Source organism: Dermacentor albipictus, chromosome 6 (genome assembly GCF_038994185.2).
Source record: "Dermacentor albipictus isolate Rhodes 1998 colony chromosome 6, USDA_Dalb.pri_finalv2, whole genome shotgun sequence".
Taxonomy (NCBI): Eukaryota; Metazoa; Arthropoda; class Arachnida; order Ixodida; family Ixodidae; genus Dermacentor; species Dermacentor albipictus.
In genome coordinates this window covers 85725833-85750034 of record NC_091826.1, presented here as the reverse complement: position 1 = coordinate 85750034, position 24202 = coordinate 85725833, and the positions used below count along the sequence as shown (strand labels likewise).

At 45.1% G+C, this 24202-nt stretch overlaps 2 long non-coding RNA genes across 2 annotated transcripts; both read left to right on the top strand.

Moving 5' to 3' along the window:
- Positions 1 to 521: 521 nt before the first annotated feature.
- LOC139061261 (uncharacterized) lies at positions 522 to 13337 on the top strand. Its single transcript, XR_011515286.1, has 3 exons — positions 522 to 907; positions 2030 to 2135; positions 8036 to 13337. It is a non-coding gene; the product is annotated as an uncharacterized lncRNA (long non-coding RNA).
- Positions 13338 to 18885: 5548 nt separating this feature from the next.
- Positions 18886 to 23843, top strand: LOC139061260 (uncharacterized). The gene is made up of 3 exons (XR_011515285.1): positions 18886 to 19251; positions 19321 to 19489; positions 23672 to 23843. It is a non-coding gene; the product is annotated as an uncharacterized lncRNA (long non-coding RNA).
- Positions 23844 to 24202: the final 359 nt, after the last annotated feature.

The window sequence follows — 24202 nt, the reverse complement described above, 5'->3', positions numbered from 1 at the left end:
GGATCTGGGCGGAGCTTACGCGCCGCTCGACCGTTCGGATACACGCACGTTGGATCGGACGCCGAATCGTACCGTGTGTCCCCTGCTTAAAGCTCGCTCATGGTTCGGCGTTAGTCCCTGTATATTCTTTATAAATAAGGAAGCCTACCTAGGCACTGTAAACCCAACAATTGGGGCCTAAATGCCTGCCCTCCTCCCAGCTACAGTTTCGTTTGAGCGACAAAGTCTGATTTCGAAGGCCGTGCTTTTGCAAACTGCATGCGACTGAAGCGGTTGCGAATCTTGAAGGCGACATCCGCTTCGCTTTTTCTATATATACAGTACATTTTCTTAAACTGCGTATAAAAAAGTGCATATTTATACAAAGTTAACACTTTTGGACCCAAGGAATTTGTTAAAGTGTCCCTACCGATTGTTGTTAGGAAAAAAACACGTAATTTTCTCATTTACGACACATTTTTCTAAAAACCGCAGAGTGGCGCCACTGCAGTATTTGTTTGGTCCACATACCACGTTGGCTGTCAGAAATGCACACTGCAGTAAGGCGGTATTTGAGTTATATTTTAGAAGTGCCTAGACAAAATGTGCTCCTTGTCGTGTGCAGTAACCATCGCAAACCCTCCGGACTCGTGTAACGCCGTTAGTTCGCCGTGTGTTTCGTGCGATCTACCAGTGTCGACAGTGAGTGTCTTACTACAGCGCCCGTCCGAGAGCTGCCTTTGTTCTGCCCACGCTCCCGTCAAAAGTCTGGTACTGGAGCTTCGAATCGTAGTGTATGGAAGGCTGTTGAAGGTTGTGCTTTTGTGGAGCTGGAGTTCATCGGAAGTTCTACAGTGCTTGCGCCAGAAAGACGTCGGTGCCTCGGTACCTTTGAGACGAAGGAGCGTTGGCCAAGTCTTTTTGAAAGGTAAGCAAGTTTGGCCCTTGCGCGCATTCTTGAACTTATGATTTACGTAATGAACGTTGTGTACTAGCTAGAGCAAAGCACTTTCTGATCGTAGGTTGGCCGTCTTGCTGTGCACATTTAGCAAGCAATTTCACGAAGGCTTCCTCTGATATTACAGCGTACTTGCATTCTGCTGTAAAATATATGCTACCCGCCTTGATTGCTATGCCTGAATGGGCACACAATTATGAAAACACTGAAAGTTGCTGTTCGTTCGGTAGTTTTCTGGCAAGAAGTTATTCGTTATATATGCATTCCCGCAAGTACAGTACATGTGTAATGTATCCGTCGATGTATCATGGGCTTCGCGCGTTGGCACACGATTCCTATGTTTGACGCTTAAGCGGATAGAAGCTTGTATGAAGATTTTTGTATGTATACAGTTTGGTTTGGAGGACCACGTCGCGAGAACCTGTGTATTGTTTATGTTATTGAGTGTCTTCGCGTATTTGTCTTCTATGTTGCAAAACCGACATACGCCGATATTACAGTAACGAAGTTTATTTTTAATCGAGACATTTCAGACACCGGCCTTTAAGAAAGACATAGACCAACCAATTCTTACGAACGGGATGCCAGCTCTTGCAATCGTAGGTTATACGGGAGTGCGTAATAAAGTAAGGACTGCGATTTTGTAGCGATACTTACCCCTCGATTCTATACCACTCTTGTCGCCCACCGCAAACGACCGGCTGTTCCAGTACGTAGCACGGGCCGGGGCGGCGGTCAGACCACTAACGAAAAGGAATAGCATCGCTACAAAATCGCGATCTAGCTTTCAGAATGCTTTTCATGTGCTCAATATTTTTGTTTAATCCAATGCGCCACGTTTTACTGCATATATGAGTTTTGTTTTTGATTGTCCTGGTAGCCTGTTGTTGCTGATTTCGTTCCTTCCTGAAACTTCACTTGTTACAAAATATCAGTGTAACCTCCTTAGATATAACAAAGAGACATTTGTGCAACCAGGCGCAAATTCATGCAGCTGGCTGTGTGAGACTCTTTGCAATTCCACATGACACTGGTAAATCACAAATTCCCAGGTTCACAGCACAATAAATTAAACATTTCTTACTTTTGAAGGCTATGCGGATTCTGGAGGCATCCCTACATCGAGCAGGAACCTGCTGCACTGCTGGAAGCTGGACAGCACGACAATAAAGCACGTGATCTGTGTGCTTTCTCAAAGGTGCGTACAAAACTGGCGCTGCCTTTCGAGTTGTAGGATACATTTGTGTTATATGCAATCATCTTACTGTATTGCCATTTTCAGGATTTCTAGTGGCTGATCACGAATTTTATGTTTTGGTGGAGTGCCCTCAGTTTAATGAATTTACCTAAAGTAGCCTCCTCTGAGTTAAATATAATTGGGCGCTTGAGTAATTATGCCTTATATACTCCATATAGACTATATTAATCTAGCCAAAATGCCTTTTTAAGAACCATGAATTCAGATTTCGTGCCTTGAATAAGGTGCTCTAGAGTGTCTAGAAAAATGCGTTGTACCACCTAAAGACATGGTTTACGCAAAAGTGCCTTAAGCAATGCTTTCGCACAAAAGTTGTATCATCAAGAGTTTCAGAGAAGCCTGTGTGGTCGGTATGAAACATGACAAAGACAGACATAGACCAACCAAATACAACAATAAAAGCAATACATTTTGGCTTCCATATGGAAGCCTTGTTCACAATAAGACTAAAAAAAGTGGAAGTGCATATTTAATTATGTAAGTTTTAGCATAAGATGGGCATGGGTTCCTTGGTTTCAGATAAACGTGTGTCCTGTTGATTGCATCTCCAGGGAATCCGGGTACAGGCATGGCTTCCAATTTCTTTCCTGGCCGATTATGCTAGACACTATCCAGTCACTATTGTGTTTAGTCATTGCTGCATGCTCCACTCCAAGCATTTGATGCCACTCTTTTCTCATCCACATCGTTCTGATGTTGGCGTAGCCATTGCTTAAAGTTGCCCATTGCTCTAATGTAGATAGTATTCATATACACATGTTATGTTTCAAAGGTCAGAATTCATGTCAGTAAAATTTTTGATACGGTTTGTTACTGGGATGGCTACCTCGTTGGTTTAACATGGCTTGTCACTGGGATTGCTCTCTTGTTTGTTTAGCTTCTTGTCGGGTTCTTATGGATTTGATTTTGTGCACAATGAGATGTTACACACACGCCTTGCATACACATGAAAAAAAGCTTTACAGCAGAGATAACATATATGCATGGGCATATATATGTGTCAATAAAATACTCGAGCCTCATTTCTGCCGACAGGAAAAGAAGTTATTTCTCCTTGAGGCCATGACTGCTTGCAATAATGAACCTTCAAGAAACGGTTTTCTTTAATCCGTATTTTTGATATCTAAATGCTTATGTGGCATGTACAAACTGCTTGTATCAATTTCTCATTGGGATGAGGGACCTAAATTTTAAATTTGAGTAATAATTGCAATAAATAACTCATTTCACCTGTCTTATTATGACTCTAAAATTCTATGCTTCTACCTTGCCAAACCTTTTATGAAATTAGTTTGATGAGGCCCAATATACAGGGCTTTCTAAATTGAAGGTATCAGTACCTATTAAAAACTGTGCTAAGAAAATGCTGCTTGTGCATGTGGTTTATTCATTTCTCAGACAAAAGCTTTACACTCAAGTGCAATCAGTAAATCGAAAACAAGTGCGTCTTGTTCAATAGTTCTCGAGCACTTGTGCGTCACTATAGTCGGATACAAATTTAGAAAACAGGGGAGGCCCCGCCCAGATTAATGAAGCGCGACGTCCGATTGCCTCCGCGACTAAAATAATCCCGCTCAAAAAATCGTGCTTAGGAAACGCGCAATTCTCAGTATAAATAAAGACTTTGATGACTAGTAGAGCTCTCATGTGCTACAGCACATGCCAGATCGCGACAGAAAAATAACCCCATGCCTTCCACAACGCTGCCCGTCGTCTGCTCTTTAGCTTCATTGCAAGTGGCAAAAGTAGAAAGAGCAACTCTGCATGGCATTTGTGCTTGTTTACATGTACACGGCCCATTTACTACTCCTGTTCCGAGCTTCAAATGAATCAGTTGCTACTGAACCAGTACTTATATAAAACAATGCATTTATCGCAACCATTACAAACCCAAGATGCTCAGTGTCAGCGAAAGCACCGTGTTAAAGGTGAGGAGGGAGGTCACAGCTTCGCATATTTCAGGTGGCAAACTATCGACGCCCTCGCGAAAAGGCCCACAAAATGTGGAGAAAAGAAGAAGCAGCACGAAGAAGGACACATGTGCGCTGAGGTCGTGTGCACGATTTCTTTCACCACAACGAGATACCGACGATCGAGATCTCACTAACGAGTTCTCGAAGCGTATATTGTGTTATGTTTGTGCCCTGGGATTTGCCTGACGGAAGGCCAGTGCTATGGTTTGTCGACTGTGGAGGCAGCATTCATCCCCGCATGGTGCCTGCCTGCTTCGGACACGACTACGTGCACGGCGTCCACGACGGAAGCAGCCACCGGATCACGGACTGCTATTCGGCCCCTCCCCGTCCCGGCAGCAATGCAACCCCCCCCCCTTGTCCGGCGGCGCCCACACCACAAACGACTCCCGCTGTGTTTGGGACAGTTTCCAAAGGAGGGCTTTGTTTCGACCCGGTGCCTTGCAGTTGGTTCCCTTTGTCCTATGCGGGCCATAAAACTTGCCCGGCGCACCATTCTGACCGACCGCCAAATCGTCCTGACGCCGCAGCGCGGTTCAAGGAAGCGCCGGCCACTGAGAGCGGCGTTAGGACCCTGGAGGCTGCCCGGACCCTTTCTCTCACGACCTTGTTTCGTCCTTGGGGACTGTCTGGGGGATCTTTGGACGGAGGGGTGTTATTTAAGCAGCTTGCAGCTGCTCTGTTGGTCTCTGTCCTGATAACGACGACAACATGTAAACATTGTATAAAGAATTATTCGCAGAGAAAACTCTCCTCGTTTCTGACTCTGCGTGAAGCGAGGTCCAGATCTCCTGCCAGCCACACATACCTCGGCAAGCGCAACAATGGATCTCCCATCACTGAAGCGGTGTACTGTGTGTCAAGCACAGCAGCCAAGCATTCTCCCGTGACCTCTCAAATAAATAAGCGGTTCATTTGATGACATATTCCTTCTAATGGAAGCCCAATTCTGAAAAAGCAACGTCCTGCACAGATCATGCTCAATATAAGCGTTGGCATGGAAACGTGCCGAAATGCCGGAAAATCTGAATGCAAATGCAGTTATTAACTCTGAATAACTATGTGGGGCCCGAAATGCTCATTCGGGCAGCCACTGTCCAGCTTCACACGAAAAAGCAGTAGTCAACGTGAATGAAATTGACAGCCACTCTTAGCAGCCTGCACGCCAAAGCACATTGTGCTTTGTGTGCAGTTGTGCTGCCCCTACTGTTTTTTCCAGCCCGTTGAGATGAATAATGCCAATGTCAGAAGGCCCAAAATACTCTATTGGGCAGCCACTTATGAGCATGACGGGCCCTGTGATGAAATAACAGTCATCAGGGCACGCTTCAAAGGCACCTTTAGCAGTCTGCACGTCAAAGCCCAGTCAAGCCGTCACCACTGTTGGTGAAACGGCAGCAATCAATGCGAGAATGACAGCCACTGTTGGCAGCTTGCATGCAAACACACATTCATGTGGTGGCAATGTTTATTTTGGTTACCTGGCCTAGGCAAGTAATGCGAATAAGAGAACAATTATCAAACATCATTAGCTTAGTTAGGCCCAATATACTCAGTCGGGTAGCTATTAATAGCAGTAGTCGAGGGCACGCTTGAAAGGCACCATTAGCAGTCGGCACATCAAAGCGCAGTCAAGCCGTCGCCACTGTTGGTGAAATGGCAGCAATCAATGTGAGAATTACAGCCACTGTTGGCAGCTTGCATGCAAACACTAATTCATGTGGTGGCATTGTTTATTTTGGTTACCTGGCCCAGGCAAGCAATGCGAATAAGAGAACTATTATCAAACATCATTAGCTTAGTTAGGCCCAATATACCCAGGCGGGTAGCTATTAATAGCAGCAGTCAAAGGCACGCTTGAAAGGCACCATTAGCAGTCTGCACGTCAAATCACAGTCATACCGCAGCCATTGTTGTATTTGTTTATCTGACCGGGCAAGTAATGTAAGCACATGTAAGCACATGTAAGCCAATGTAAGCACAATTATTCACCCTGAATAGCTCTGCTAGCATTGTGCTAAAAATTGCTGAGTGAAGTTGAATGTGTTTTATTGAGGCAATTATTTAATTTACAAGCCATCGGCATGTCGATCAACGGTCAGGTTCAGACAATGTCATTTGTGAAGTAATAAATGGTGAAAGTTGCAAAAGCTCTCAGTGCACTACTTTGCTGGGCTCCATTCATTGAAAAATGTCTTTGCAACGGCGAATGCGTCAGACAGAAATCACACCCCACTGCACATTGTTATTCGTGCTGAAAATTTTCGCCATCATATGTGATAGGCAGCGAAACCGTTTGTTTACTAAGACTGAATGCATGAAAAATGCAACAGCATAGCAAGGTGTTTCACAATATGCAGCCTTTCATGTGCACTTCTGGCTAGCTGCCACATGCACTGACGCATAAACATGAACAGAGGTAAGAGGCAAAGTTACTGTGCAACCCACATGACGCTTTTAAAAAAATGTATCTCTAAACCTTTCTGTTTTGATAGGCGATCAAAATTTGTTTTGAGCAAGTTGGTTAATCACATTGCAGCAACAACACAAGAAACAAGGACAGAAAACGCAGCGAGTAGGCAGATTGAGAAGACGAGGTAGACCAGTGAGAAAGGTTTTAATGAGATGGAAGAGACCAGTCCTGCAGTGTACAGGAGTTAGTGCTTTGAATGAGATTGGCTAATGAAAATGTGTAAGGACTTTGCTGAAAGAAAACTATCAAAAACAAATGCTAATATAAAATGAAAGGACAAATATGAGTAAGTGCAAACACGCATGGAAGCAGGAACGCTGGCAACACAACTTATGCGTGACTGTGCCACAGCACGCATTCTACAGCTTGCGTGCGCGGTGAGCACTGGTGGAAAGAAATCAATCGACGGTGCTATACACAACGCTCGAACACCGCCGTTAGACGCTCGGCTATCTCACTGTTGACAACGATCACTCACGCTAAGTTGACGGCGACAAATCTTTGCATCTTTACCCCGTCCGACGAAAAAATGCAGCGACACGGTACACGAACTCACCCGCCGCTGACAGCAGGCACCAGACTTTGGCAAACTTTTCTTGTCCTAACTTCACTCAGGAGCGAAATAAAAAAGACATGAAACAAACAGCCAGGATGTGTGTTTGCAGCAGTCGCCGAGGCATCCTGTTTTCAGGCAAAGCGTAGCGCAGCATCAGCGATGCTCGCTGCAATGTTTCTTCGCCGGATCACGGCTTAGAATAAACGCACGCGGCACAGATGCCGCATTGTAAGCTCGCAGTAATATTTCCGGCATGATAGACAATGACAAACAGTTTGGGAATTCACTGTGACGAGGCATTGACACGCACAGCTGACGCGACTTGGCCCAGTTCGAAGCCCGGGCGGCCATCTTCGACGGCGGGCCACCGGCCGTCCGGCGCATGACGTCAGTCCAGAGTGCGCACCCATTAGTGGATGCTCGTGTGCATCCGCCTCGGAGGAGTAAACGCCCCTGTTTTTCTAAAGTTGTATCCGACTATAATCGAGCACATCTTGACCCTTGGCCTAATACTAAATCGGGCTTGAAGCTTTCAGTGTGTGCTAATCGCTAGAACAGCACCAGATTTCATTCTGTGCCAAGGGGTGGAACGCATTTGCTTAGAGCTAGGCAGATGAATGTCTTTCTTTTGCATTGAAGTTCTCAATACTTTCTAGTCTTAGGTGAAAGTACACAGCTCAGCACAACGCATGTATGGTATACGTAAGGGTACTTTGTTCTTTAAACCGCATCAACAAGAAGCAGCTACTTCCGTTTTTGCAAACCTTACCTTATTTCCTAACCTTTCCTTGATCAAAAGTGTAGAAAATTAATCTGTGCTTGTTCTGTTGCTTCACAGGTAGACATCGGCGGCGGTGTATATGGTGAAAAGGGCCTGCTGAAGAGGCTGCGCCTGGATGCTAACAACTCGGGCTTTCAGTTTGCGGGGGGCCTCCTTAAGGCTCCTTTTACAAAAGAAGAGGTTGAAGGGAGGCGCTACACATGGATGCGCAGCGATTGTTTGTGAGAGCGTCACTGGCCTGCCTTTTCGCTTTGTTCTGGGTTTTCCACGTTATCTACTCGAAAAAGGCCCACAGGATTTTGACATTTATTGAGCACTGCTTTCTGGATTTTTGCTACACAAAGCCGCAGGTAAAAGCATTGGATTTAGTCAATTTTTACAAGAACTATTGCTAGGCAAAAAAATTTTCAGATGCATATCCTCAAGAAAGTTTCTGTCAAAATTATTTTGCCTAACAAAAGCACTCGTGGGTTCTGTGGCTGACAGGTTGCCCAAGCCATGTAGCACAGTGCTTGCTTTAAAGGGACACGAAAAAGAAAATTTATTTGAGCTTTATTAAATCATTCTTCTACAACACCGAAAAAACAACTCCCACCATGAGAATTGGCTTGATAAGCCAAATAACTTGCAAAAACGAAAACTGGTGTCGCCACCACCACCTTATAGTTCCTGCACCAGCTCGCTGTGATATGGAATTTGACGGTGTCTGTTCGGGTCTAGCTAATGTTCTACTGGCCAATATTGATGAATTCTGTTGTAAAGGTGTCAAAGAATATACTTAGTTGAAGTATGACTCCACACTGATGTGCGGGCACTGCATAAAACTTGAAAAATGAAAGTTTAATCTTCATTTTCTCTTCTAATAATCCTCTTATTGCCACAATGTTCATGAATACAGTTCTGAAAGATTGTTTTATCAGTATAAAATGATTTACTGTTTCACTTTAGTATTTCTGTAATGGACCTTCAGCAACAAAATGTGTGTTAGTATTCCACAGGTATTCTCAGCGGGGGCAAAAGCACCAGCAGCATGCTCAATGATTCTGTACCAACTGATAACTTGAAGGATGTCCTGTGCCACTAGGGTTAGGCCAACGTGGCTCTGTGTTAATCACAAGTGTATTATGCAAAACTTAATGGCCCAGAAATTGGTAATTCAGGAGGGAGTTGAATTAGCAATTTTTTTTTCTTTATCATGGACTTCTCACATTACACTTTGTCACAACGCATTCACTTTAAAGTAACTGGAGAATAAGGTGGTTTGGTATTCAGACATGCCTTCTCTGTGTAAACAGTGTTAGATGAGCAATACAAAAATACACCATAGATGCTGACTGGCAACATGAAGGAGTTTGAGGGCAGCTACAAATATACATCCTTGTAGTCGTACCTATAGCACCATGTTCAATTTGTCACACAAGCATATGGCATCCATCACAACTGCATGCCTAGAAACGGACAAGGGCAACACGCTCAATTCCCTTTTAGTCTATCTAAGAAGCACTACAATTTTTAGGCAACGAAATTGAAATCTGGCTTGTACCCATAAGTACAGTCGCCGACCGTTTATTCGGACCTCACGGGGACTGCGGAAATGTCCGAATAAACAGGTGTCCGAAAAAGCAGATTAAGGAAAAAAAATGAAATCCTTTATTTCCACGCACTTATTCGGGCTCGGCAGTAGGCTTGAAGAAATTGTGAATGCGCCGTTGCACGCTGTTCCGTTTACGCGCAGTCAGACAAGCCTGAATCTCGGAGAGGGTCGTACGGTCACTATAGGCGGCTGAAAGCACAGTCACTGCTTGCACACGCTCCGCAGGCGACGGCAGCGTAGCACATGGTGCGTCAACTTCCGACTCGGTCATCGTCCGGCGGTGCAGCAGAAACCTGACGAATGATATAGCCGTCGTCGAGTCCTGCGCATGTCAGTACAGCAGTGTCGGCACCTGTGAAACTGTCAATGAGACGGTGTCCGGAATCGCAATGCAACCACTGCGCAAGTCTCGGCAGAACATTTTCCGCGTCGGTAGGGAGCACATCGGAAGGCGACAAATCTTTTAGGCCTCCCGGCACCCGCTTGCCGGCATTCCGCAGCGCAGTCTGTGCGGGCACTGTCGGCGCCATTGGAGACTTGACGCGATGTTTCCGTATGCCGCGTTAATCACCGAAACCTCGACACAGCACGCAAACACCACCGCGCCGACACCAGTCACACAAACGAAAAAACGCGGCCTGCTCGCAGCGTCGCGCGCGAAGAAACAAACAGCTGCTGGACTGTCTTGACATGGCTTACTAAGCTGAAACCGGAACTGCTGCAGAGCCACTCTATCGAACTAGGCAGAAACGATGATGATGAGCGGGAATTTCCAGTAGCGCCACTTCGTGGGGCACCAAGGAAGCTACGTTCAAAACAAAAATGGCGTTCAGCCAGTCGAACCATGTACCGGGTTGAGTCGGTGCATGGTGCTCTCGACCGAGTTGGGTCAAAGAGTGTCCGAAAAATCAGACGAGAGGTTGCGAGGTGTCCGAACTTTCGGCAGTTGTTATACATTATGGTCTATGGGGAGAATGGCAGTGCCGCAAAGCTGACCGAATAATCGGGCATGTCCGCATTTTTGGAGTCCGGAAAATCGGTCGGCGACTGTACTGCAATACAGTTGTGCAACGTGTTCCTCTTGTGTGGAAAACGGGCTGCATATGTTTTCTTTGAGCACAAGGGGGAGTGGTATCAGTTAGAGCCCCTCCATCCACGTGCCACTGCCGCTTTCTTAAGTAGCGACAACCTTTGTTGTGCGCCGCCTTTTCCCCTCACACCAAATCCGGTTCCAGCATTTCCAGTTTAAAAGTTTCCGGTTCCGGCGTTACCGCTTCCTGAAGTTGTGCTGCGGGAATTTCCACTTTGACTGCCGATGGTGAGACGCCCACGCGTGCTTAGCAGAGCTGTGGGAGTCACCATGAGAAGAATGCAAAGGCGACAAGCTGTTGTATTCCGCTGAAGTAGTAATTCGTGGTCGCTGTTTTCTAAATGCACGAAAAACGGCAGTGGTCTCCAAGCGCCCAGGCACTACATTCCACTGTACGTTGTCTCTCGTGGCACAACCCGTCGCAGGTTGACGCGAAACAGCGAACACGATCAGATCGCTGATTGCAATAGGCGGTGGTACTTGGATGGAATCGCATTCACAGTTTAAACCGCAGCTGGTGCAATTAAAGCCTCTCCATCGACGCGAAAGTAAACAACGTTAAGAAAAACATAGCGTTACTTCCACTCGGAACAGGAAGCTGCAGCTACGGAAATTCTGCTTGACACCGGAAGCTAAGGGGGTGAGTGGCAGAGGAGCGTGGAGGAAGAGGGTAGGTTGGCGGTACTTAACCTGGTCAGCGGAAACGTGTATGGAGGGGCTTTAGTATCAGTTAATGGCTGTTTTCACATATATGTTTTGTCGTGTGTATTAGCAATCACCATTTTCCTTATCTGAGTGAGGTCATTTTTTAGAAAGTTTGAAAGTTTATAGAACATGTTGCTCATGGTTGTTGCAGTTTTCTTCCTAACTATCCATTCATTGCACTGTGCACCCACGTCTTGGGCAACTAGCTGTTTGAAGGTCAGTATGCTATCGATGGTTCTAATGGTAATCTCTAGTGCCCTCTCATTTGCTTGTTGCAATACTGAAGAGTTTTGTATATTGTGTCACTTGTTTATTTTCACTGTACTTTATTTTCACTACATCTTGAATGTGTTGTGATAGTTTTTCTTTTGCAATGAAAGATATGGTCGACAGTTGCCAACACTAATGTGATAGTATGAATGCTTGCTGTATTTATCACAATTGTTTCATTTCGCTGGGGCACTAATGGTCATTAGCAGCAGATGCTAGCTGCCCTTAAGTGCAATGTTTTTATGTTGCATAGTATTGTTCATGATCCATTGAATGCACTGCACGCGCATGTTGTGGACAACTGCCTGTTTGAAGAAATTGTCTGCATATTCAGTGGGTCTAATGTGAACATCTCTACTACTGACTTAGCTTCACTACATCTTGAATGTGTTGTGATAGTTTTTATTTTGCCGTGACAGATGTGGTGGGCAGTTGCCGGCACTAATGTGATAGTACGAATGCTTGCTGTATTTACCACATGGTTGTTTCATTTCGTCTGAGGCACTAGTGGCCGTTAGCAGCAGATGTCATTTGGCCTTATGTGCAATATTTTTATGTTGCATAGTTTTGTCCATAATCATCCATTGAATGCACTGCAGACCCATGTTCTGGACAACTGCCTGTTTGAAGGAATGATCTGCATATTCAGTGTGTCTAATGTCAACATCTCTAGTACTGCCTGTGTATTTGTGAGTTAGATTTTGTATTGTGTGTCATTTTGTTTTCACTGTGCTTTAGTTTCACTACATCGTGAATGCGTTGATAGTTGTTTTTTTTTGCAGTGAGAGATATGGTGGGCAGTGGCCGGCACTAATGTGATAGTACGAATGCTTGCTGTATTTACCACATGGTTGTTTCATTTTGTCTGGCGCAGTAATGGCCATTAGCAGCAGATGCCATTTGGCCTTAAGTGCAATATTTTTATGTTGCATAGTTATGTTCATACTAATCCATTGAATGCACTGCACACCCATGTTCTGGACAACTGCCTGTTTGAAGGAATGACCTGCATATTCAGTGAGTTTTATGTGAACGTCTCTAGTACTGACTGTATATTTATCAGTTAGATTTTATATTGTATGTTGCTTGTTTTCACTGTACTTTAGTTTCACTACATCGTGAATGCGTTGATAGTTGTTTTTTTTTCCAGTGAGAGATATGGTGGGCAGTGGCCGGCACTAATGTGATAGTACGAATGCTTGCTGTATTTACCACATGGTTGTTTCATTTTGTCTGGCGCAGTAATGGCCATTAGCAGCAGATGCCATTTGGCCTTAAGTGCAATATTTTTATGTTGCATAGTTATGTTTATACTAATCCATTGAATGCACTGCACACCCATGTTCTGGACAACTGCCTGTTTGAAGGAATGACCTGCATATTCAATGAGTTTTATGTGAACGTCTCTAGTACTGACTGTATATTTATCAGTTAGATTTTATATTGTATGTTGCTTGTTTTCACCGTACTTTAGTGGGATTGCACATTGAATGTGTTGTGATGTATTTTATTTTGCTATGAGAGATCTAATGGGCAGTTACCAGCCCCCAGTCTGTGTGTTAGTACAAATATTTATTATGCTTATCACAGTATCTTATAAGGCTATAGTTTTGTGATGATTAACTCATGCCTGACTTTTTTATGAGAAACATGTCAGAACTAATAAACAATCCCTCATGCTTGGGATCCATGAAATCGTCTTTGTAATCTTTCAATTGTCTTCGAAATATTTCCACATCAGGCCCAAGAAACTCCAGAACGGGCTTGAAAAATTACTCTCGGAAAGAACCGAGAAAACCTGATGAACGAGGTAAAAAAATACTCCGAGATCAGCTCCAACAAACCACAGAATGGGCTTGAAAAATTACTCTCAGGTAGAGCTACGAAACCTTGATAACGAGGTAAGAAAATACCCCGACATCAGTACCAATAAACTCGAGAATAGGCCTAAAAATAACTCCCAGGAATAGCCTAGAAAACTGGATGAATGAGGTAAAAAAATACTCCCACATCAGAACCAAGAAACTCGCGAATGGGCTTGAAAAATAACTCTCAGGAATAGCCTCTAGAACTTCGTGATGGCAGTAAAAATATAGTCCCACTATCGTCCCTAAAAACCTTCCCACAGATTAAAAAATTACTCTCGTTTCTACATACAAAAACCTTGGTCAGCATGGTAGTAAATTTTTACCTCGACTGGTACATAGTAAAAAAAACCCAGAAACGGGAATGCGATACAGGACGAGCGGTTTACTCCCGTTTCGCGTTATTTTTGTTTAGTGTGTGGCCTATAAAATGAGAAAAAGGAAAGCAAAACCACTGCAGACGCCGCCGCAGTGAAAGACGTATGCTGCGCCTTTACGCCAAGAGATTTGCTTTCCTTACTTTTCGTGCATATATATAAGGTGTCGGGTTTGTTAAAAGTGGGTCCGCTACGCTACACGCCTCTCTGCAGGCGTCAACCAGGCGTTTCTCCACCGGACCAACCCCGGAGCCCAACGCTGACCACACACTCTCCGACGGCCGAGGCAAATTTCTCTCCCCCGTGCGCGCGGTGTTCGTCACCGATCCGTCGGCGCCGACGTCCGAAAGAAGGGGGTCGGCGAGGCGCCGTCCAGTTCCATTGCCCCGGGGCCGTGGCGCCACGACCCACAAAAGTCACGCTCGCCTCTTCTTTTACGAGCCGCCGTAGAACGCATGCCGCACAAAGGACCCGGCCTTCCCGTCTACTATTCCATACAAGTCTCGCCACGTCTCATTCGGCGGGTCGTATACGTACTTACACCGGTCTCTACAGCCCATGCCATTTAGCGTACGCATTCGCCGGTTCGTCTTTTTTTCCCGCTAACTGCCCCGCCCGCTGTTCCCATCTGTCGCTGGCCCTCCCCGCCACCTTTACCTTTTCGCTTCAGAGTGCGAGCAAATAGCGGACCGTATAGACGAACAAGAGGAATGAGCACAGAGCGACGTTCCGCGTAGTGAGTGGGGTGGGTTCATTCAAGGCGGACAAACACGGAGCAACGTCGGCGGCACTAGGCTATAAGGAATCGGGTGTCGCCTGGACTCGGCAACCCCATCAACACACCTCACAACTTTGATGTTTTGGTGTTGGCACCGCCTCTTTCTTTCTCTCTCTCTTTTTTTTTCTCTCGCCGCCTGCCTACCTATATATGCCTGCCTTCCTGGCCGAACATGGAGCGGGAACCACTGTGCAGAATAAGAATCGCTGCCCGGGTGCGTGGTAACATTTCTGACGATGGAGAAGTCGTGGAGCAGCCCGCAAGAAAGACGTGCGCAAAAGAAGGAATAAAAAGGGGGGCAGCGCGTAACGCAGCGAATTACTGCGAGATTGAACGTGCTTATGTTACCTGGCTCGGCGGGAGTTTGCTATCGTTGGGTGCATTTGATTTATTGCTTCGCGTAGCGCGTGTTAAGTGTGCCCATGCATAGCGTCATCACTACCGTTCCTTGCAGTTTTTTTTTTACTTTCCGTTTTACTCTTCGTTGGTACGTCAGTGTTCTTTTGATTCTTTGTTTTCTGTGATGTTCTATTTCATTCCTGCATTTCCTAAGAAGTTCTCATTTTTAACATGTATGTTTCCTGCATAGCACGTTGCTTTTCTTTTCTTTTTCAAAAGCGAAAAACAATCTCTGTGATCTTCAGCATATAGGATGACATCCGTATGCAGCAAGGCTGCCGTTTTTGACTCGTCTGTAGCTGTTCACCGCCTCTTCAGAAAAGTGCTATCGTGAGAAAAAAATAACTGTCGATGCTGCGTTCCGCGCAGCCCGGGTTCATTGCTTCTAGCGTGCTCAGTTGTACTTGAAGGTATACAGAGGAAAAATTTCCTATGCCCTTCTTGTTTGTGTTATTAGGTAGCCATCAACACCCTAATTACTGTACGAAACATAAACTCTCCGTGAGCACCATGAATAATTAGAACGACATCTCTTACATGACCCGTTCCAAACACGCGCTGAATGGATCGTGGCTTTAGACGCGAAAAACAGGATTATTCGTGTCACGCCAACCGATAGTGGAGATCACGTAGTAACACAATCAAACTCAAGAGCGGGCCAGTCAGTTCAATGGAGCGATTGAAGGCGATACCATGACCGCGTCGCCGGAGACTGCCGGATTGGTTAAGGCTTACGATGGAGGAAAGTTGGAGTAACATGTGTAGTTATCTGAACACAGTGATTCAGAGGCAAGACAGATACACAACATCCCTCGTCTGTGCTTGTGTTTGTGTGTTTTTACTAACTCTGCAGCGCTGCATCCTAACTATGCCGAATGGTGCTTTCCAATGGGTTGTGTTGAAAACGCAGGGAAACGAGGTCTACCATCTTGCCCTCTCGCGCGCTGAATGGAACTATACTTCTGGCAGCCCGGTCGCAGTGGGTGGTCTTGGAGTGTCCGAGGAGCTGCATACGAAACTCTCATTGGGTGCAGGTACCACCTCGGGCAGTCCAGAACTGACAGGAACGGATAACCGAAGTTACAGAGAGTGTGTGCGCGTTGGTGGTCTATGGTACCACATGATGGTCACCTCCATTTTCGGAGATGTGACTGCAGTAAGACCTCGCCAAAATGAAGTCGGAAGTGAAGTCAGAATGTCATCGTTATAATAATGGCTCCGTTAGATGCACTATTTCTTCTATTGTTGGACGAATCTTTCGGAGATTTCAAGACAAATATCGCTTACTTTTTTAAATTCATTATTTCGTTATATCCCGTTTCGTTATAACAAGGTTTTACTGTAGTGTCAGTGTGTTTCCCCGCGCGCAGCTGCGGTGCACAAAGCGTGCGTTTAACATTAGTCTCATTAAATAGTAACGTAATTATTTACGTGTTGAGCCCTCGGAGATTACAGGCTCCGTATCTTATAGTTACTGGGTCGAAAGCTGTGCAATAAAATCTGGAAAACGTGAGCAAATCTGTTTTCACTACTTTTTAAGGTTGGCTGTTCCAAATGCACACTGCGTTTCAATAGCAGGAGCGTCACACGTCAACAGAAGCCACGCATTCGGTACAGCGAAGGAGCGAGAGACGACGAAAGCCAATGCGAGCCGAGACGAGCTCATACCTCGCTTATCACGTATACGGAGCCCGTCTCGGCGAACAGCGACTCCGCGTGAACTCGACGGCTCGCCATTGGCCAGGGCGGCTTGCTTGGCAGACGCTTGCACGGACACACGTCCCTTCGGTTCATTTGTATGAGCCAAGCTGAGGGATAGCCCATTGAGCGATCACCCGAGTATCACGCGCGTCAATGCGATCGTGCATATTCACCGAACTGTATCTGAATGTGCTAAGTTATGTGTTTCACAACACGTTAATTTGCCTAAAAAAATTAATTGTGACTGCCCAGATTGCACCAGGCTTGTTTGAGTAAGCATGATGGAGACACACTACACTTTAATCGAGAAGCTGTAGCGCGTTATGCAATCAATTTTTTTTATTTAGCTCTCGCTGAAACCTACACTGTAAACGTCTTCTTGTGCATGACAGTGTTCGCCTTAAAAGTGTTCGCTTTAAAACTTCCTGCGCAACGGCAAAATTTAAAAAAATTGTTGAAAGTCTGCGCTGTGTCTGTGTACGTTGTGCGCGTCCTTTGACGCCGTCGGTTCTCGCGCGGTAGCCTTCCGCTATGTTGAACCAACAAGCCCAACTATTTACTCTGCTCGACATTCTGCAGCCCTGGCAAGGGGAAAAGTTCGTGAATGATTCATGTGGCAGTGAAAATGGTGCGCTAGCTGACAGGGCATCTCATTGGTCCGAAATGCAGTATTCGCAAGAAGGTTGCTTGCTGACAACCAGATATAACTACCAGCGTGCTTTAGTTGTATGCTACACCTAACATAACGTAGACCATTCGTGAGTACGCTACTATTCGTTCACAACAACAACAACAACAACAACAACAACAACAAAAACAACAACAACAATAATAATAATAATAATAATAATATTATTATTATTATTATTATTATTATTATTATTATTATTATTATTATTATTATTATTATTATTATTATTATAATTATTATTATTATTATTATTATTATTATTATTATTATTATTATTATTATTATTATTATTATTATTATTATTATTATTATTATTATTATTATTATTATTAGAAACGTACCTGAACACTCCACAGGAAGGCAAAGAAGAGGAAGGCACTCAACAACACATAGGCCCAAACAATGAAACGTTCCTTTCCTTCGAGCGCTTCCTAACCTTACGTGAGGCCTCCTTACAGCGAAGGACCGATGGAGGAAGCAAGCATACTCTGATAACTCCCTTCACCCGTCCTCACGTAAGGAGCGGTTGCCGCCACGCCTGGGTTCGAGATTATCTCTTAAAAGCTTTAGGCGAACACCCGAACACCACTATTCAATAAAAACGGTTGTATCGTCGCACAATCTTTAAGTTGCTGAGCTAATATAGAGAAGCGTGGACGCTTTTTTCTAATTTTGTTTACTAAACCTAAAGAAGTAGCGCATTACAGTGCAAAACTTGATGTGCTCCAGCAACGCTGGCACGCCGGCGTCGTGCAACGCCTAGCAACGCTTCCATGCCGCACGCGTGACTGAAACGAACGTGCCTGGCGAAACGTACCGTGCTCGCACTTCTCCGAAGGTGGGCGACAGTGCGCATGCGCAAGCAAACGTCACGTGGTTAAGCAGTGAGGCGAAGCGCTCGTTCAGGGCCAGGAGCGGCGTAAGGACCCATGAAGGTAGCGTGGCCCAAACAATAAAACGTTCCTTTCCTTCGAGCGCTTCCTAACCTTACGTGAGGCCTCCTTACAGCGAAGGACCGATGGAGGAAGCAAGCGTACTCTGAAAGCTCCCTTCACCCGTCCTCACCTAAGGAGCGGTTGCCGCGTGCCTGGGTTCGAGATTATTTCTTCAAATCTTTCCGCGAACACCATTATTCTATTAAAAATGTTGTATCGTCGCACAATCTTTAAATTGAATAGCTAATATAGAGAAACATGGACGCTTTCTTCTAGTTTTGCTTACTAAAGTTAAAAAAAAGTTGAGCATTACAGTGCAAAACTTGATGTGCTCCAGCAACGCTGGCACGCCGGCGTCTTGCAACGCCTAGCAACGCCTAGCAATGCTTTCATGCCGCACGCGTGACTGAAACGAACAGAAGCGTATCCCCGCAGGCCGGCTGTACCCGGTTTAGAGGCAAACCGGATGTGACGTGGGCCAGTACCGTACTCCCTGCCCCCAGATAGGTACTTGTACGCCTAGGGAAAGACGCTGCTAGGTGCTGCTGCTAAATCCCTGTGGTTTCTGCCGGCTCACGTAGGTTCGTTCGCGTGGTCTTGTTACGCCTCGCTGGATCGTGTTCAGTCATGCCGTCCTTGCGCGGCGTCATTGTCGGCGAGTCAGGTTAAATTCTTTAATAGGTCGCGCCTGCGCCTAATTGAGTCTATTAAAGACTGCACATTCAGTTTTGCTGGCTACAATTCAGTGTGGCTGGCGTGGGCTGTCTCCACGATGCGCTTCGAGCGTGTCGATTTCGCCGTTCTTTATGTTGGCGCAAATGACCGTGAAAGCAACATGGATCTACAAGAAATATGCAACAACGTCAAGGTAAGTCTACTAAAATCACAAAATTTGAAACAATAAGCGCTAATAGTTGTGTTTTCTTTTAAATTTTAGGCCTTGATTGTTCAGCGAGACGGCGCCCGTCGTGCTGGTTTTCAAGGTGCTCTCTCGCTGGCTAGAAGATGCTGATGCGGAACAGAAAATGCAAAAACGTCGCTTGCTCAACCGCAAATTGACGGCTACGCTGAAGCGCATGCCGTGTCTGCGGAATTTGAACCCCGAGGTATGGACCCCTTTTTTCCAGCGGCATGCCGTTACATACCGTCAGGGACACGCTTGGCTTATTTCTGACTCGGTAAAAAAATGTTTCACTTTTCCTCGCTGCTGAAGAAATGCGGACCGTTTGTCGTAGTTGTCTCCATTACAGGGTGGCATTACTGCGGTGAACAAAGCAAGTGTTGCCGTACATACTGTGCGCACTTCACCCTTTGTTGGGCGGTCGGAAAATATTGGTCCCACTATTCAGGGCAACTTCGCTACTCTGTAGCGGTGAAGTGTAATTTCTACCATTGAACGTTCCTGTGTAGACGTGTTTCTGAATCACGTTAAGCACATTTTTTCGTCAATTTCTTTGTCAAACACGCGATAGAGCGGTTGCGCAGATTGTTTACTTCCCTTTCTACAATGTTTGGTTTATTCTGTCGCCGTTCTTCAAACCACCACAGCGGCAAATGGACTCTTTTGATCGAAATTCCGCGTTTTCATAATAGCTGAATTTTGGTGCGGTTAGGTGTCTAAATTTCTCGTGCCCACAGCTACCAAAACAGGTGATCAAATTATTAGCATCGCGAGTAAATCGCATTCCTACATATGCAAGCTGCTACATATTTTTGATTGATTGATTGAATAACTTTAATGAGCGGTTCTTAAAACGAAACCCTCTTTGCCTCTTCCTTGCTTAGTGGGTGGTGGCTGCTGCAGTCCTGCCAATATTGGTCACTGTGTATGGCACTGGATATGTGCTGCTTGGCATGTGTCCAAATGGCAACTTGGATTACCTGTTAAGTGCAGCTCAACATGTACCACTGGGTAGACACGTAGAACAAGAGGCAAGAAATTAAGTATACAACAGGAAATTTAAGAAGTCTGCCACAGAGAAGTTGGAAAGTCAGCATCGAAAGCAACCGAGTATGGACAAAAATGCACTAAACGAGACCAGGACATGCATTGTGTGCAGAGTTATAGAAGTGAACGAGTGGTTGCATTTTACTGAACATTACAAAGGCTTCACTTATAACCGATTTTCACATATGCATAGAATCTGCTAACTTTTCTGTGCAAAACTCTACCGGAAAGGATATATTGCATCCATCGGTGTTAATATATTTCCTAGCATATTTTCTCTTTTTCAGCCAACATACACATCCCCGTTAAATCAAATAGATCACTGTAGATGGCTGCCACAAGCATATTACAAGAACTGTGAATTGGAAGCTGTTAGCTACCTGTAGCACGAAGTCATGCAAGGGTACATGTAGTCTTTGTGTGCACATTGACTTCATGTTTTACTCATTTGACTGGCTCCTATTGCACTCCGGCTGAATAGCAATAACACACAGGCCACTTTACGCTCGAGCTACTCGAAAGCCTGCGAAAGCTGCAGGTACATTCATAAAAGTTCATAAGTACATAGCATTAGTGAAAAAAATTAAAACCTTTTCTGGTACAGCCGTGCGTTGTCGGAAGTGTCTCAATGCATTGCAGTGATTAAACAGGCACATATTGGCTGTACCACTTGGATTTCAGCGTGCACGCGTTGGCTGGATAAAAAATTCTACCATATTTTAACTCCAAACATTTGCTCACGGGTGGAAAAGCGCTGTTTCTGTTGTAAATAGATGTGGCTTGCACACAAGGTATGCTGCATGAACAGAAGGTGCTGCAGCCACATAACCTGACCTTTGATCTTCATTATGCTCACAGATTGAAGGGATGGAACTAAGTGCGTGTCTTTTAAATGCTTGATTTCAGCCAGTTAAATTTGCCAACACGGGGGATTCAAACCACTGGTGTCCATCTGCTGTTGGGCTGGATTCTCAATTTAGTGAGAATACTAACTACTGTGTTCATTGGTGCTGACAGATATCAAGTCAGTTGTAGCTCGGCATTTACTGTATTCCGTTTGTCACCAAAATGCTAGAGAACCACTCGAGATCCTTTGATGTCAGCATCCTCATAATCAGTGGGCACCTCATAAGAAAAATAGGTCAATTTTGGATGGTATCCTCGCAAGTGTGAGAAGGCTAGGCCACAGAAACTCTCGTTTCTGATTTGTGCACTATTCAGCCACGTTAAAATGTGAGGAGCCTAGACATCTAAAAGACGAGGAGCAAGCAAATTGAATGTAGCTACCAAGCAAAAAATGTGGAAGCGTAAGCTGTTCATTTTTTACTCTAAAGGCACGTTCATACTGAAGACGGAGCGGCTAAACCGGGCAAAGCTCTTGGCCAGGCGTATAAAAGCAGGCGTTAAACGAGGCAGCAAGCCCGATCGCTCGCGGACCACTTTTTTTTCCTGCCCGCCAGAGCTGTCCGCTTTGCTGCAGCCAATTGGAACACCAGACGACGCTGGCGTGTGCGCGATAAGGATGGACGACCGGTGCTACGAGACGGCGACAAGTGCACCACAAAAACATAAGATACCCCGCCTCGGTAGTGCGGGCAGCCAGGCAAGCTGTCCAGTTTACAGGGTGTTTCAGCTAACTTGTGCCGAGGCTTTAAAAGAGAAAGACCGAAAGAAACTAGGCCTGCAGTACTCAAATGCAATCAATTCAGTAAACTACCCTTTTGAGCAACTTTAGTACTTACGGCTCATTGAGAGACATCTGCTTTATTTTTTCAAGACAAAAGAAAGTGCACAAAATCGAAAAAAAGTACCACGCAACTATGCACTTTTTAGCAGTGATGAACAATGCGGCATGCAGACAGGATGTAAAAAATATGCAGTTCTGACACACTGTGAAATTTATGTAAGCAGCTTTCTTTGCTGCTTCTGTTCATTGATGGCATTTGGCAGTGATGTGTTAAATGTTACCTTGCATGCACCACTTGTGTTTGTAGTACACAGAGCTCACAGACAGACGTGCGCTCCGATGCTCAAGGTGGTGTTGTGCACCATCCATATCCTGTGAGAGTAGTGGCACTGTCATTCCCTCACATGGCGCATCGCATGGCGGGTGAGGTAGAGAAATCCGTTTATTGAATCCTTAGGAGAAATAGTTGCTGCCACGTCCTGTGCCCGACAGAGCAGTGCCTGCTGGCCACCCAGGCTTCTGTCACGCAGCATGGCCTCCCAGTGTTGCAGTGTAGGGACATTGAAGTTTTGATGCTGGACCACCACTTGCATACTGTCGTTTTGACGGCGTGGTGCTGTATTGCAGTTTTGCATCTGCACATCCTGTGTCAATTGTTGGCATGGACACACTTGCCGTGTTTATTTTTTTAGAAATAGCATAAACATGCCATACCACACCTTGAACTATCATTATATTTTAGTTTGCCCACAACTGTCACCATGTCTAGTTGTAGTGTTTTTCTTTTAAAGAGACTCCATACGAAAGATGCTTTCTGATGGCATCTTTACCTTCTCGTGTGATCATTCAGTGAGCACAAAGTACTGCAGCTTCTGCAATGCTTTTTTCTATTCCTTCCAGGCACACTACTCTCAATGTATCATTAGCGCTGAAATAGAATACCACCTGTTGCTCAAAGCAGCTTGAATATAGATTCTAATCGGAATAGGCAGACTTGTGGCAGTATACAACTTTCTATAGCCATAAAAGGCAAGCTAGCATAGTGGGGCATCTCAATGCTCGTAAAAGCATTCAACTGCATGTATCTCCAAATAACTAAGCTTAAGCAGACGCTGTCAAAATCTGTGCTTGTCACGGTGAGTTGGTGCGGGAACTTGAAGGTGTCGCTTTTCCTTCATTTTTGTGTCTCTTATGTTTTTGCTAAGGCTCTTGCCACAGCAAAGTTGCTCTTGTGGTATTTTAGAAGGGTAATTTACTAATCACCTAGGCGATGTCATTTCCTACATTTGGTTGCACCGTGTGCATCAGTGCAATAAAATGGGTCAAACGGCTTAATACGAGATGTTGCCAGGCCTTTTTGGCACGACACTTGTGGATAACATTTTGGTGTGACCGAAAGAGAGAAATTTACATATACGAGCACAAAGGCCAGGCACTGTTCCCTTGTGGCCTGCACAACCACTAGAATAGCAGCTAGTCTTATCAATTCATACTGAGTATCACAAAGTGGAACATTGCAAGAACTGTAGCTTGGTTGAGACAAGGCACTTACAGCTGCAGCTGAAACGTGGTGTGATCATGTACAAGGTTACAATACTCTTCACCCTTTTTGTATTTAAGACTTTTTAAACTTTGCCCACAATTTGATTACAGCTTTCCAGAGTTCCTTGGAAAATCCTCCCATGCACCTGCCATGTACATTGCCCCCGCCCCCTCCTCGATGTGGCATGCAAGATGGCAGCAGCAGCTGTGGAACAGTTGAAGAGGGGAAGAAAGGTCCACATTATAATAGGTTGTATGTAAATAAAACTGATCGAACACAACTGATTCGGCTTCCACTTTTGTCAAGACAATTGTCAGCAAACAAATGGAGTAATTTCAGTAGGGCGATACTTATAGTGCATAGAAATTCTTGGAAGCCTCGACAGCTTTCTTGCTGTTAACAGGCTGTGTTGGTGAGGTGGTTTAGGCAGGGAATGCCAATTCATGAGGGATGGTCATGGCCACCATGTTCAATGTATGTGCAGCATCAATCAGTTCTCTAGACCGAGTGCACTAATATCATGGCAGGCCAGCACTTCGTCGCATGATATATTTTCAAACCTCGCATGCTTTCTTTGGGGCTCTGAGAAAATTAATGAAGCATGAAACTAAAATCGGCATGTTGCAATTTTCAATACAACC